Raw genomic sequence first — 15,187 nt, 5'->3', positions numbered from 1 at the left:
TAGCCCATAACACCAGTCAAACATATTATGTACACGTATATAACTACAGTTTACACTGCATGACTATACACGAGGCTAGTTCAATTTTACAGTTACCTGATTTGGGGGGTATAGCCCATAACACCAGACATGTACCAGTTCAGATAGTTGTTCAGTTTCAGCACAATTTCACCTTAAACTTCGGTTCAGTTCTAGATCAGTTGCTAGTTCAGACTCTTGTTTAGCTTTCAACTTATATTCAGATTACCATCTTACAGTCATACTTTAGTATGTTTTACATATGCTTTCCACCCTACATACCTTTTACATATCGTACTCACTCCCTTTCAGGGCGCTGCATTTCATGTCGCGCGGGTACAGTTAGATCAGTGTTTGAGCCACATCAGTAGGACATCCACCAGCTATTGGAGTCACTCCGCTTAATCCTGCAGTTACTTATTTTTTGGTATGTGTACAGTCAGCTAGTTTGGGTATGACGGGGCCGTGTTCCGTCCAGTACTTTTTCAATTCACCACTCCTAGAGGACTGCAGATATGCACCTATGTAGTTAGTATGTTTGTATATGTCAGCTTGTGTAAGCCTTGTCACCTTTCCAGATTGTACAGTTCTTATCAGATATGCCTATACTTGTTCAGTTTATCCGATTATATTTATAATTAGTAAATTATCATCAAGTTTAGTGATGATCGGTACTTAGTGTCGGTTATCCATCGCAGCCATAGGCTGGGTCGTGACATTAGGCTTCTGTCTAGGAAATGGAAACTCAGTGAAGCTGGTGACTTCCTCAATGGTCTGCATCAGCTTGTAGTCAACAAACTTGAAAACCGCCTTGGCCGGGCCCTAGAACTCTATCAATAACCTGGTGAGTACCCTATCAACTCGAATGTTCATTAGTGCAGTCAATGCTCCTATATGTATCTTGATTTTATCTCCGTGCTCTCATCGGATATTCCTCCTCCATTTTTTTAGCTTGTGTTACGACCCCTATTTCCCTCCTTAGGATGTCATGATGGCACCTAATCTTTAAGACTAGGTAAGCCTAACATTTAATAAGAATTTAACAGAAATGATGAAATAGAGATACTAAAGTAAAACAGTTAAACTCATATAAACCTCCAAAATAGGATCTCAACAACATATTTCCAAAAACCAGTGGAACTAAGTTATAAGATCTATAGGATAATCTAGAATGTCTATTACAACAGTATCCAAATAAGAGAACAAAAAAATGGAAAGATAATGGAAGGTGACTCTGAAGCCTGCGGACGCTGAGCAGTATACCTTGAAGTCTCCTGAAGACAGCACGTGAAGACGTACCTGGATCTGCACAAAAAGATGTGTAGAAGTGTAGTATGAATACACCACAACGGTACCCAATAAGTATCAATCCTAACCTCGGTAGAGTAGTGACGAGGCCAGGTCAAGACACCTACTAGGACATAATAAATAGAAAAAAATATAATAACGAGAAGTAATGGAAAGCGAGGAAATAAATGACAATAAGGCAGTATAATAACGTTAACTAATTACAGAATCGTAGGCAGAAAGACAACAATAAGGAAGCAACCAAGGAGAATCTCAAATAATCAAATAGAACAAAATTGGTAAGACAAGGAAGAAATAAAGCAACAAGAACTGTTCAACCAATAACTCGTTTCAATATGGAATGCACAATAAGAATCACACCCGAGGTACCATCTCGTATTCACTTTTCACAATTTAAATTACAATCTTTCCTTATATCACCGCGGGAGCCTTATATTTAATTTTCAAAATCATGTTTTCCGAAATAGATACCCGCATTTTAGCCTACCTTAACACACAACGTGGCTTCAAGTAGTTCCCCTACTAGCAACGCGCGTATCAAGCCCACCTTATCTCACCTCATGCATATCAACCCCTAGCCTTATACCACCGCATGCGTATCAATATCACAACATAATCACAACTCGCACCACAAGTGCCCATATGCCACAACTTGCCAAAAAAATTAACAATACCAATATTTCCATAACAAACGGCCTATGGCTCAACCACAATATGCACAAGAATCTCAACAATCACAAAATGAAAGTGAGTTGCTAAACAAAAAGCATATCTCAACAATTAACAACTTTACCTCAATGTGATAACGACTTTCTCAACTTCAACACCAATAACTCAACAATAAGATATTTCACTAAATAACAACTTCAATTACAAACAATTCAACAAATTAAAGATGTAACAAACAATAAGGAATGAAATAACTTCAACTAAGGCATATAAGAGCAAATTAGCAAGTAAGAGGTGAAACATGTTTTAACAACGTCAAGTAAGGCATGTAAGAGTCTAAATAGCCTAAATCAGTCAAACACCAAATATAGCCCGTGTACCCACTCGTCACCTTGCATACACGGCTTTCACATAACAAAATTAGCACAAACAAACCAATTCCTAAGGGGAAGTCCCCCCCCCCCCCCCCCACAAAGTTAGGCAAGATACTTATCTCAACTAGGCCAACTGAACCCTGGGAAATAGATTTTCCCCTGAATTTCACCTCACACGGCTCATATCTAACCAAAATTGATTTAATATCATTAAACAATGCAAGATAAAACAATTATGATATCAGAGCAATTGCGACATCAGAGCACCAGCACACCAGATTTTCTGTGATAAGTTCAAAACACTCTGAAACACGTCTGAAACTCATCTGAGCCCTCGGGGCTCCAAACCGAACATCCACATAAGTCTTAAAATATCATACAAACTCGCTAGCGTGATCAAAACATAAAAATAACATCTATAACTACGAATCGGATACCAAAACGCATAAATTTCAAAGTAAAGTTCAACAACCTCTAGAATTGCAACTAAGCGTCCGAATCCTATCAAATCAACTCCAAATGACACCAAATTTTGCAGACAAGTTAAAAATAGCATAGTGGACCTATTCAAGTCCCAAAATCCAATTCCAAGCCCGATAGCCAAAAGTCAACCTACGGTCAAACTTTTAAATCCTAAATTACTAATTTTTGACAAAATAACACAAATCAACCTACGGACTTCCAAATTCGATTCCGGGCATACGTCCAAGTTCTAATTTACAATACAAAGCTATCGAAGCCATCAAAATACCAATCCGATATCTTTTTCACAAAAGTCAAATATTCTCATAAATAACTTAGGATTCTAAGCCAAGGATCAAATGGTCTAAATTATCCCGAAGTCTTCCTGGAACGAAATCAATCAATCCCGCAAGTCATAAAGAATACGTTACACATGTGTGATGCATCAAAAGGGGAAACAGGTCCCAAATATACAAAATAACTGGTCGGATCATTATAGCTTGTGAGGTGCTCCCATGACCATGCTAATTTCCAGGTCATTGCGGTTGATTTCCATCTAAAAGGGTGAATGGTTTAGTAAGTATTTTGCTCCAAATCCTTGGTGTCTTATCTGGATTGATTTGTTGTTCCATGGAAGACATGTCGTTAGGTGTATGACCCATTGACATTATGATGGCTTTCCTAATTATGAGTCAATACCAAGGACCGAACCACCTAAGGTTTATGCAGTATGACTTATGATTCCTAAGAATAGAGTGTTTCTTAAATTTAGAGTTGGACTGAATAACTGCGAGACGATATGTCAGTTGTCCTGACAAGGTCATTCTTTGAAACTAGAAAGTTTTGAAAAGAAGGTTCAGAGGGGTAAAAAGACAACCCTCGCGTTACATTGTGTGTGATTGTGTACAACCAAGACTCGATAGGAAAAATGTGATGACAATGTATAAGGTAGTAATACGTTATTGAGGAGACATAGTGATAATATTAAGAATAAACAGATAAACACATATTAGCAGGTTATAAAGTCATGTAAAGTGTAAGCAAGTAAGATAAAATGAGTAAACACATATTTGTAGGTTAAATACACAATTAAAGTAGAATATAAACAAACATCCCCAAATTCAAGTCTAGCCTAAGTCTGCTAAGGTCAGAACCAAAGTATACATCCCCAGCGGAGTCGCCATGTTGTTGCATCCTAATTTGCTTAAGTCAAAATAAAATACAACTAGTAGGTCTTCTGAATTTGATAAAAATAGTCGCCACCTAATATTTAAGGTATACTAGGGTACCTATAAGTTTGTAAAAATATTATCCTAGTGGTCTGCTAACCAGTGAAATTGGTGTAAGGGTTTTAGTTATTCTAAGGAGAAGGTATTAGACATCTCTTAAAATCTACTTGAGGTATATCCTGAAACTTAGGCTAGGTTCGGGGAAAGAAGTATCTATATCGTAGTTGATTTTGGTTGAAGTTGTTCAATGAGGCTCTGTGAAAGTTTTGAATATTGTTTGAAAACTCATCTTTGAGAAAAGGTTGTGTATCTCCTTTAGAGGGGTAATACTTATTTGTGAGTCTTTATAAATTGTAGAATGAGAGATTGCTTCAAAATACGCTATTTATTGAAAGCATATATACCTTGTTTGTTTTAGAAAAAAACTGCTCTAGTAGAAGGCCTTGCGTTTTCAAAAGCATTGGTATTATTCTTTGCAAACCCACTGTATATGATTACCTTTTATTTTTGAAACAGTTCGTGTCTTCTACGTGATCCATTTGAAGATTTTTCAAAGAGGATTTATTTTCATCCTTTGGATCTGCGAAAGCCTAAGATCACTGAAAACTCATTAGTGGCAAAATATAAATAGAGAAAAGTTGTTTGTTTATTAAATGATTAGTCTTAAAATATTGAGGTTCAAAACTTCAAAGTAGTTGAAACAGGTGAACCTTATGATCAAAGATACCTTTTATCTATAAGTCTTGTTTTACCTAATTTTTCTAAATAATCAAGATGCCAAAAGAATATCCAATAATAAGGTTCGTTCTTCAAAGATATATACATAGAAACAACAAATAATAACAGCAATAATTTTAAGTAAAAGAAAAGAAGGCTGGACTCTTGATATCGGGTTGGCAAGTAGCCAGGCCCAGCAGAATTCAAATCAGCAGCGGACTCAATAGGTAGCAAGGAAGGGACCCAATTCCTTGAACTCGGGCCTGAGTTTCCAAATGAACTCAGTAGGCCCAATCGATCATGCATAAAAGAAAGTGAAAATAAATAGTATACGTCAACATAAAGATGAAGTAATATAAAATTATAATAAATAATAAATATCTAAAGAGCACGATAAAGTTAATTTTCATTTATTTTAAACCTTTGAAGATTGTTAAGATCAATGATTAAGGGCTTAGGGTGAACCATGTTTATTTATGAAGTCCCCTATGGACCCCTGACACTTCAGAGTTCATACAGGTCTCATGGACCTCGAGCAGTGCTTGTGTCAGAGAGGGCTGCCTCAAACACAAAGCCAGGCTCACACCCAAATACTTTGGAACATTGACCATTAATCTTCCTCAAAAGTTTGAGCACAAGCTAATGTTAACTCAACAGCTCAACCAACCTAGAACATGAAAGGGGCAAGTACAAAAGGTTCATCATAAAACCTTTCAAAGGTTCATCCACACAGAAACACCAATTTGAAAACAAACAACCATTTTAAGAATTACAGCCATCATTAGAGTGCCAAACCATATGCAGCTAAGGACTTAACAATATTGACCTTGAAACATTCTCAATAGAACACAAAATATAAGAACATGTCACTACAAGTGGATCATTAAAGTTTTGATGGTGATAAAAGGCTCTGATGTTGATTCTAAGTATCACAACATGTACAGAACACTTATGAGTATCACTACTAGGATACAACCAAGCAGAAGTATGAAAGCAAAGAAAACTGATTATATGCTGCCAGTAGATAGGTTCCATTTCTTACAACTACAAGTTCAGGATGTCTTATTGAGTAGTCTAAAGCATCGGTAAGTGACAAAGATGGGCATGTGCACTTGTTCTATTAATTCCACTAAAGGTTCAATACTTCAGAACTTCCTTAAGTGGGTTTAGGCCACTAGAACAAGTCTCAAACATCATAACAGTTTCAGCATAGCTTTCCAAGCAAGTAGGCATATAGCTAAGACTTCCATATATTGAATACTTATGCTAGTAGCATTACTCAGAGTTTCCAAAGGGCATACCAATCAACTAGATTAACAGGGACACTAACATGAGTAAGAAGCCTAATTTAAGTCTTTATTTAATCCTAATAGGCATGATATCTAATCATGACAAAGTACAATCCATCAGACCTTCAGATGACCATAACCAAACCATATTCATATTTATAAGTGAGGATTATCCAAACAATGCTATCGGATAGTCATGAGATAGCAAGTAAAGACACCCATTTTATGGCTGATCTAGGTAAGACAAGCAGAATACAATAAATAGGCAGGTTCAGCGATAAGTCTGCCAACAAGTTTATCACATGATTCCATTTATTTTATTATCACGATAGACTCACATGAATCATTCTATCTTAAATGTTTAGTACAACATAGCATCATGAACAAGACTGCCAACTAACCCATTCTGGCAAATAGATCAACATGAGAATATGAGCAGTGCTGAACATCATTCATTGAGCTAAAACAATACAATACAATTTCATAGGCATAAAGATCAAGATAGCTTATGGCATCAAGTATAAAATCTTAACAGGACATCAGGAGAAGTTCAAGAACATAGTTCAGTCAACATGATAATATATATATGGCTATTATTCAACTAACAAGGATGGAACACACATATAATTATTAACATAGAATTTAGTTCATGAAAGCTCAACATGATTGCTTATAAGGACTACAATAGTGTAAAATCATTTCTACTAGCTAAGTCATGAGAAATAGAGTTCAACAACAACATAGAGATAACATAACTATCAGGAAATATTATTAACTCAAAATTGAGCATAACACAAAAAGCAGAACATAGCAAGAATAGTCACAATGTTACTGATGTATACCATGAACAAAAGGTGATTAATAGGAAAAACATCAAACAAAGAGTTACATAATTAGTTGAAAGATAAAAGAGGGAGGTCGTGATGCACTGACCTTCTTCGGAGTAGTAAACCAAGTAAGGATAATTTGTAGCCTTTTAAGAACTCAATCTCACAATTAACTCACTGTGGTCAAACTCTAGCAAAAGTGAAAGAAAAGAAAAAAAAAATTAGAGAAGAGATTCAAAGTATATAAACAGATAGATTTACTTTGGTTTTTAAGGTATTTCATCTTGTTAGGTAAGAGCATTAGAGCATTAGGGTTCATCTGAATTCGAAAGGATAGTTAAAGATGACGATTGAGTTACGGATAAGAGCAAAAAAAAAGGAAAGATGGGAAGAGAGGGGGAAAATCTGAAAGAAGTTTACCTTGGTATGAAATGGTGAAGAAAATTGGCCGTTAGAGCCAAATAGACCATCAGTCAAAACCGATGTCCAGAGGTCACTGTGTTTGATCTCTGGATCAAGAATCATCATAATATAGTCAAGATTCTCATGAATCTATAGTTGCATGTAGTTATTTGAACGAGTAGAAGGTGAAATGATTATATTAGTTCTTTTTTCTTTGGTCTAGGATTTTAGGGTTTGGGATTCAAATTGATTGACAAAAAAAGGAAATCTCAGTGGCATTCGTGGTTGGAAGAGAGACAACATAAATATTTCAGTACGATGGGGTTTGATGGAGATGAGAGAAAAGAGAGAGGAAGGGGGAAGAAAGGGTGGCCGGTCAAGGATATAATGATTAGGGTTTGACGTCTTTGGCTAGTTAAAATGTATGATCAAAAGGGAGCCGTTGGATCATTGCGGTCAATGGATTCGTAGTTTTAGAGATAAAATAGGGGGAAAATATTTAATGCGGACAAAATGGGAGCCGTTGGATCACTTGGATCCAACCGTTGAGATAAAATACTGGGAATTTCAAAAATAAAGGAGAAATTAAAATTAACTATGGACCGTTGATGATTTGGATCAACATTCCAGATGCGTTGTGTTTCTTCTGTGACTGTTTGGGATGTGTGACGTGGCATTTTGAGATTGGTTGAGGGCGAGTGACATGGATAGCCAAATAGAATGAAGAATGGTACTGCCGAACCAGGTTGTAGGTGTTCGGCAAATGTTATGGGCCAGATTCTTTGGATAGCAGGCTAAAAACATATTTAAAACGTGGCCAATTGAGTTAAACTAATCATTTGCAATTGTAGCCCATTTTACGTTTTGACCCCTTTTAAAATTAAATTAATTAGACTTAATTAATCCTAATAAATATAATAAAATATAATAAAATATAATTAACAAATGTATTATTAGTTACTGCAAGTAGTTAGTTTTAAATAATTAAAATTATAGCACTCATCTATTAAATTATGAAAATTAATTGTTTGGTTAACTAAAGTAATGGAGGTAATATAATTATAAATTTTAAGACTAAATTATTAAAAGAATCATAATACTTATTTATAAAATCATGAAGATTAGTTTAATTAATTAATGTACTAGAAGTAATATAATATATAAATATTTAAGACTAAATTACTATTGATTATTGAATTGATTTTACTAACCATTATTATACTTATTATATCATTTATATTTTGAGAAAATAGGTATTATTAATTTTATAATACTCCACTACATTTATTGCTGATTAATAAGTGTAAAAAAATTAATTTAAAAGGAGAAGGTCAAAATTTATCGTCAAAAACTATTATTCACGCACTGAAGATTTTGAGGCACTATCTATACATCGTCCAATGTGAGGTCTATATCGACCATCAGAGTCTCCAGCACTTGTTCAAGCAGAAGGGCCTTAATTGCGCCAGTGGAGATGGTTAGAGTTATTGAAAGACTATAATATTACCATATTATTCATCTAGGGAAGGCCAATGTAGTGGCCGATGCATTGAGTAGGAAGGCTGAGAGCATGGGCAGTTTGGCATATTTACCGGTAGTGGAGAGGCCACTAGCCATGGATGTTCAGGCCTTGGTGAATCAGTTCGTGAAGTTGGATGTTTCGGAGACTGGGCATGTTCTTGCTTGCGTTGTGGGACAATAATCATTGTTAGAGCATATCAAGGCTCGCCAGTTTGATGATCCTCACTTCTTGGTGATGAAAGACATGGTGCAGGAGAATAGTGCTAAGGATGTTGTGATTGGAGATGATGGGGTTATGCGGCTTCAAGGACGGATTTGTGTCCCAAATATTGACGGGTTTAGGGAGATGATCCTTAAGGAGGCTCATAGTTCCCATTATTCATTCACCCAAGTGTCAGGAAGATGTACCGTGACTTGAAATAACACTATTGGTGGCGGAAGATGAAGAAAGATATAGTCAGTCATGTCTCTCGATGTTTGAATTGTCAACATGTGAAGTACGAGCATCAGAAATCGGGTGGCTTGACTCAGAGATTGGAGATACCAGAGTGGAAGTGAGAACGCATCACTATGGATGTAACGACCCGGCCGGTTATTTTTCTTTTTAGATCCACGTCCCTCTAATTAAGACTCCCCGTATATACTTTTATTGTTTTATGACTTGCAGGGATAGTTGGGTTGGGTTTGGAAGGGTTCGGGTTGGAATCGGAACACTTAGTTCCTTAATAGTGGCCTATGATGGCCAAGTTTGACTTGTGATAATATTTTGAGTAAATGGCCTCGGAACCTAGATTAGATGCTTCCAATAGGTTCATATGATTATTTTTTACTTGGGCGTGTGTTCGAATCGATTTTTGGGAGATCCGACAGCGTTTCAACGCTTAATGTTGAAAGTTGGCACATTGAAGGTTTTTAAGTTCTTTAAATTTATTTTAAAGTAGACTTTAGTGTTATTGAGGTCCGTTTGGGATTTTGAGCCTGTGAATAGGTCCATATAATGATTTATGACTTGTACGCAAAATTTAGTGTCATTCCAAATAGTCTAAGTATGATTCGATACGTTTAGAGCTAGTTCAAGAGTTTGAAATTCATAAGTTGATTCAATTTGGTTGTGGGATGCGATTCTTGATTTTTATATTGTTTTATGCATTCTGAGGTTTTGAGAAGGTCCGTATTAGGTCTATGGACTTGTTGGTGCTGTTAGATGGGGTCCTGGTAGCTCGAGTGTGTTTCAGACCTTCCAGAACTAAGTCCAAAACTACTAGGTTGCTGGTTCTGGTTTATTTCTTCGCGAACACGGAGAATCCCTCACGTTCGCGATGAAGGAATGAGGATGGGGAGGTTTTGTGATATGCATTCGTGATCATGATGCTCTGGGCCGCAGGTCATCGTGTTCACGTAGTTGTGCTCGCAATCGCGTAGAGGAAATTGGGTCTGGGTGTCAGTTGGCCTATTGCCCTTCGCATTCACGAAGGTGGGGCCGTATTCACGAAGCTTTAGTTAGGCAAGCCTTCGCAATCATGTGGACTTCTTTGCATTCGCGAAGTATATTTTCTGGGGGGGGGGTTGAGTAGCTTGCCTTCGCGATCGTGAGGCCCTTTTCGCGATTGCGAAGAAGGGTCAACTAGGAAGAATCTTGTTTTAAATCGGGACTTAGGTTCATGTTCTCTCATTTCACTTTGGGTTAGCCGATTTTGGAGCTCTTGGAGAGGGATGTTTTACCTAGCATTGTAAGGTAAGTAATTACTACATAATGTGAGTATAATACATGGATTATGGGTAGATTTTAACACGTAAATTATGAAAATTATAGGATTTTGTTGAAAAACCTAGGTTTTGATAAAAATGGGATTAGACCACGAAAATGATTATGGACTTGGGTAAAAATTATATATTTGTGTTCGTGAGTTTATGTGTAACATTTATTTATAAAAATTTCTAAAATCTGGGCACATGGGCCCGGGAGTGAATTTTAGGAATCATTCAAATTGGGTTGGGCAATTACTCTAATAGTTAAATTACAAACTTTTGAGCATATAGTACCGTTATGGAGGAGACTCTGCTAAATTTCTATAGATCTCTGAGAGTTTAACATTCGAGGACGAATGTTTCTAAGGGGGGAAGATTGTTACATCCTGTGCGTCCCAAGATGACGTATAATGAATATGAACTTTTTAATCATGATTTAAATGGGTTTAAATTCATAATATGACTATATATTAGGTTTGGATATAAAATATAAAGGTTGGGAAAAATCGGATTTAAGTTGCGGAGAAAACGACTAAGGATATGCCTTTTAACGAAGCTTTTTGAGCAATACATTTCGTATGATATATGAGGTATTTTTGAAACATATTATATACCAGGGTCTTGTAATTTACCAACACTTTTAACCGTTTATTCATACGACGTTCGAATAAAAAGATATAAGCATCTGAAGAAGGACCAGTGCTAGGGTGCGAAGCTAGCACCTCATTGACTTTTCAAAAGTGGATATATATATGCCTTAAGTCTTCTTTTTCTTCATTTTTTACGAAACCACGAACAAAGAAGACCTATAAACTTATCCTTAATCTTTCTATAAGAGTTTCAAAAATGATTAACATCTCGGGTACGAAATCAAGAAGCAATAGCATTATAACGGTTACACCCCATGTTTTCATACGTGAAAGTACGCCATAAGTAAATTGATGAAAGCTCGGAAATGAGATGTTACATCCCGCATTTTCGTATATTAAAGTTTCGTCATAAGTTAACCGACGTAGACTTGGGAATGAGATTATTTTTGAGGTTATAAGCATTTATGCTATTTCAAACAAGGGATAAGTAAATTCGTAAAGGTGAGAGGGTAAACATATCAAAGAAAATGAGTTCCGTTGAAGGTTGTCGTTTTGAGATAAAAGTCCAAGCTATAATACCCCGTATTTATGGACTAATACCATACAAGGTACCACAAGACCATGACAGTAAGGTGTAAGAAGTGTGTTGAAAGTGATTAGTATTTTAAGTAATTTTGTATAATTCTTAATTATGTGGGTAATTATTTAATTATTAGATTAGTGGGGATTAATAAGCTAATTAAGGAAATGATGGATAAGGAATAATCTCCCAACGTGGCAGCAAATCAAAGCCCAATTGGTGACTCTTAAAACATATTTCAAGGTGGCAAAAATTGGAGGCATTTTGGTGGCCAAGTCTTACAAAGCGGGGTCCACACCACCAAGACTTAAAATTCTCTCTAATTCACAAAATGTAATGCTTACAACTACTATGTAACATGTAAGGCTTCAGCAAAGAGTTCAAATGAAATATCTTAGCATCTTAGCAACGTGATATTTTGCAATTTTAAGGGAGTACAGTACAATCTTCCTCAAGAATATCATACGGATTTTTCCGTACTCTGATCTTGCCGTCACGTGTTTTGTCACCATTGTCGAGTGTTAGGGTGATTGTCAAGAGAACCGGCTCAGGTATTTTAAGGCTATCCCTTCTTTCTTTTTGGCATGATCCATACAATACAAACGAAACGAGTAAACGCACAACTTTCATAAATGACTATATTCATAGAAGTACTAGGGGTGTCTATATTCTTGATTCCCCATGTGAATTATTATTATATCTTCTATTCATGAGTCTTAGAAAAATACGTAGTTGATAAAGTTTATCCGAAAGGCATATTGATTTTATGACATTTTGAGAAATCTTATTAACGCACTTCTTATACATTTATACATGTACATTGACCCATGACCAGATGGCGTTATATACGCATATATTATATGTATATAGGATATGAAAAAAGGTTACGGCGTTATATACGCACCACCACATGATCAGCTGGTATACATTGATGATTTGCCCACAGTGGCCGAGATGATATGATGGGATGCCCTCAGAGGCTTGATGATGTTATGAATGTATATACCTATGCATGGTATGACATTTATATACATATTCATGACATTATAAATATGAAATGCTTCATAGAGCTATTCAGACTTACATGTTGAGTCTTTTACTCCATGTTTCTCTATGTCTTTTATTTACTGATTTTTATTCCTTACATACTCGGTACATTATTTGTACTGACATCCCTTTTGCCTGGGGACGCTATGTTTTATGCCTGCAGGTCCTGATAGACATGTTGAGAGTCCTCCAAGTAGTATATCAGCTCAACGAAAGGTGTTGGTGTGCTCCATTTGCTCCGGAGTTGCTTATTTGGTCAGTATGATTTGGTCATGTATTGAGTAGTATGGATGGGCCCTGTCCCGACCTTTACGGTATTTATCTACTCTTAGAGGCTTGTAGACATATGTCATGTACGTGAAAGATCGTATGGCCTTGTCGGCCTATGTTCAGTGTATGAGTGATCATTTTGATCTTATAGACCCGTATGTCATATGTATAAGTTTGTATTACATGTTGGGTCATCCAATGTTGAGTAGTTACTCATGTTTTATTCTACTTATCTCACGAAAGCCTCTCCGACTCATTTACCTATGATATTATAATACGAAATATACGTTACATTGGTACTCGGTTGAGTAAGGTACCGGGTGCCCATCGCGGCCCATCGGATTGGGTCGTGACAAAAGTGGTATAAGAGCAGTTTTATCCTAGGGAGTCTACAAGCAATGTATAGTACAGTCTTATTTATGGGTGTGTTCTGCACCACACTTATAAGCAGGAGGCTACTGGGCATTTACGACTGTCACTTTTTCTTCTTACTCTAAATCGTGTGGTAGAGCTCACTTGTAAGAATTCAACTACTAAATTCTATTCTATCTGTAATACAATGATACCTACATCCAGAAAGATGGTTCGTAAGAGATATAGTTGTGGAAGAGTTGAGTCAGAGGAAGTCGATTTTTCATCATGCTTATGATGAGTAAATGTGAGGTCTTCAGCAGATCATGTGTGTACTAAAATGTGTAAGCTTCTTGATAAGGAGCCTTAAGGCAGGAATATCTATCCACCCATATTGTGAAAAGCAATGAGAGATTCATAAGGTAGATACAAGTTTCAACAAGTAAAAGAAGCAAGGTGAAGAAGGGTATGAAGCGCCCAGTTAATGAAGATTATCAGTATTTATAATTCAGGCAGAAATATATAAGCCTTTTGAGTTACCCTCAACAATAACAGATGTATGTACAATCGGCCACACCCATCTCAGATATGCCCTATGGGAGCTAACAGATATGGTTTAAGAGAAAGACGGGATATCAGGATCTGGATGGGGTTAGAGTAACCCAAAATGGTGAATGGATTTCTTGCGTTAGTTGACATTTCTGAAGGATATTGCAGATGTGCTAATAGATCTCCTTGTGAGACACCCAAATGGTGCACTCTAAAGTAGTACAGCTAAATATGAGTGCTACAAAGATAGGCACTGGAAGCCTGGAAGGGATAAATATTATCTTAGTGTGACTCCTGTCCCTGATAAAGAGAGAATGTTAGGCAACCCGAAGAGCTAGTGAATGGAGCAAAGGGGAGCTAAAAACAAAAGGATATCTTGTTGAAGTTTTCAAAATAAGGTTATAGACAGAAATGTTAGTAGGGAAATAAGAAGAGAGTTAATGAAGTATTATTAGTAAGATGTGATACATGGATGACAACGGTAGATAAAAAACAAATGACAGATTACAGAGTCTATAGTCAAGGGAAGGAAAAGATGAGAGGTGGCAGGCCTTGAGACAACAAAAGAGTATAGGCCATAAAGTCATACACTCATTTCGAGAAATAAGTTCGTAACTCTAACGTGATTACCAGAAGGAAAAGTTAGACCCCAGAGTAATACAAATCAGTATGGGCTGGTGAACAAGGTAAACTAAATATGAATTAGGGACTGAGTGATGTGATAATAGTCGGCATCATGAGAATTTCAGATTGTGTTCCGGCGATAATAGAATGGACGACAGAAGAATAACCTTTAATGGTCATTTAGGAAGACACTTTCCTAAACCAAGCAGTGTGAGCAACGTTAAGCTTAAGGGACTATGTGTGCCAGTTATACTAGGTGTCACCCTCGTGAGTAAGGAATTTTGTTATCCTTGGTACAGAAGGATTTCCGCAAGGCAAGTAAGGGTCATCGATGATGTGAAAACACACCAAAGATGAAGAGGTAAAACATCTATACATAGATGATCATAGCACTAAATCTTAGTACTCCCCTAAAGGGGGAATATGAAGTGATGTGGCATTAAGTCAGAATTAAGTGGTTTTAGTAACTATGGAATGGTAAAGGGAGAATGAGATAAATGAGAAAGGGATGAGATTGCACTTATTCAAATCCCACAAATATACTACGATTCCAGAATATTATGCAAACACGATGTCAAGGAGAGGAACTAAGGGTTCCTGCGCAAAATGTT

The 15,187-nt window shown here is 36.5% G+C and overlaps 1 long non-coding RNA gene across 1 annotated transcript; it reads right to left on the bottom strand.

Annotated features, from left to right (window-relative positions):
• Positions 1–1,084: 1,084 nt before the first annotated feature.
• Positions 1,085–7,667, bottom strand: LOC108948662 (uncharacterized). Its single transcript, XR_001973408.3, has 3 exons — positions 7,314–7,667; positions 7,000–7,083; positions 1,085–1,323 (listed from the first exon to the last, which is right to left on the bottom strand). It is a non-coding gene; the product is annotated as an uncharacterized lncRNA (long non-coding RNA).
• Between the last annotated feature and the right edge of the window lie 7,520 nt (positions 7,668–15,187).

The sequence above is a fragment of the Nicotiana tomentosiformis genome, chromosome 4 (genome assembly GCF_000390325.3).
Source record: "Nicotiana tomentosiformis chromosome 4, ASM39032v3, whole genome shotgun sequence".
Classification (NCBI taxonomy): domain Eukaryota; kingdom Viridiplantae; phylum Streptophyta; class Magnoliopsida; order Solanales; family Solanaceae; genus Nicotiana; species Nicotiana tomentosiformis.
The sequence above is the reverse complement of the archived record's forward strand: the minus strand, read 5'-3'. Positions and strand labels throughout refer to the sequence as shown.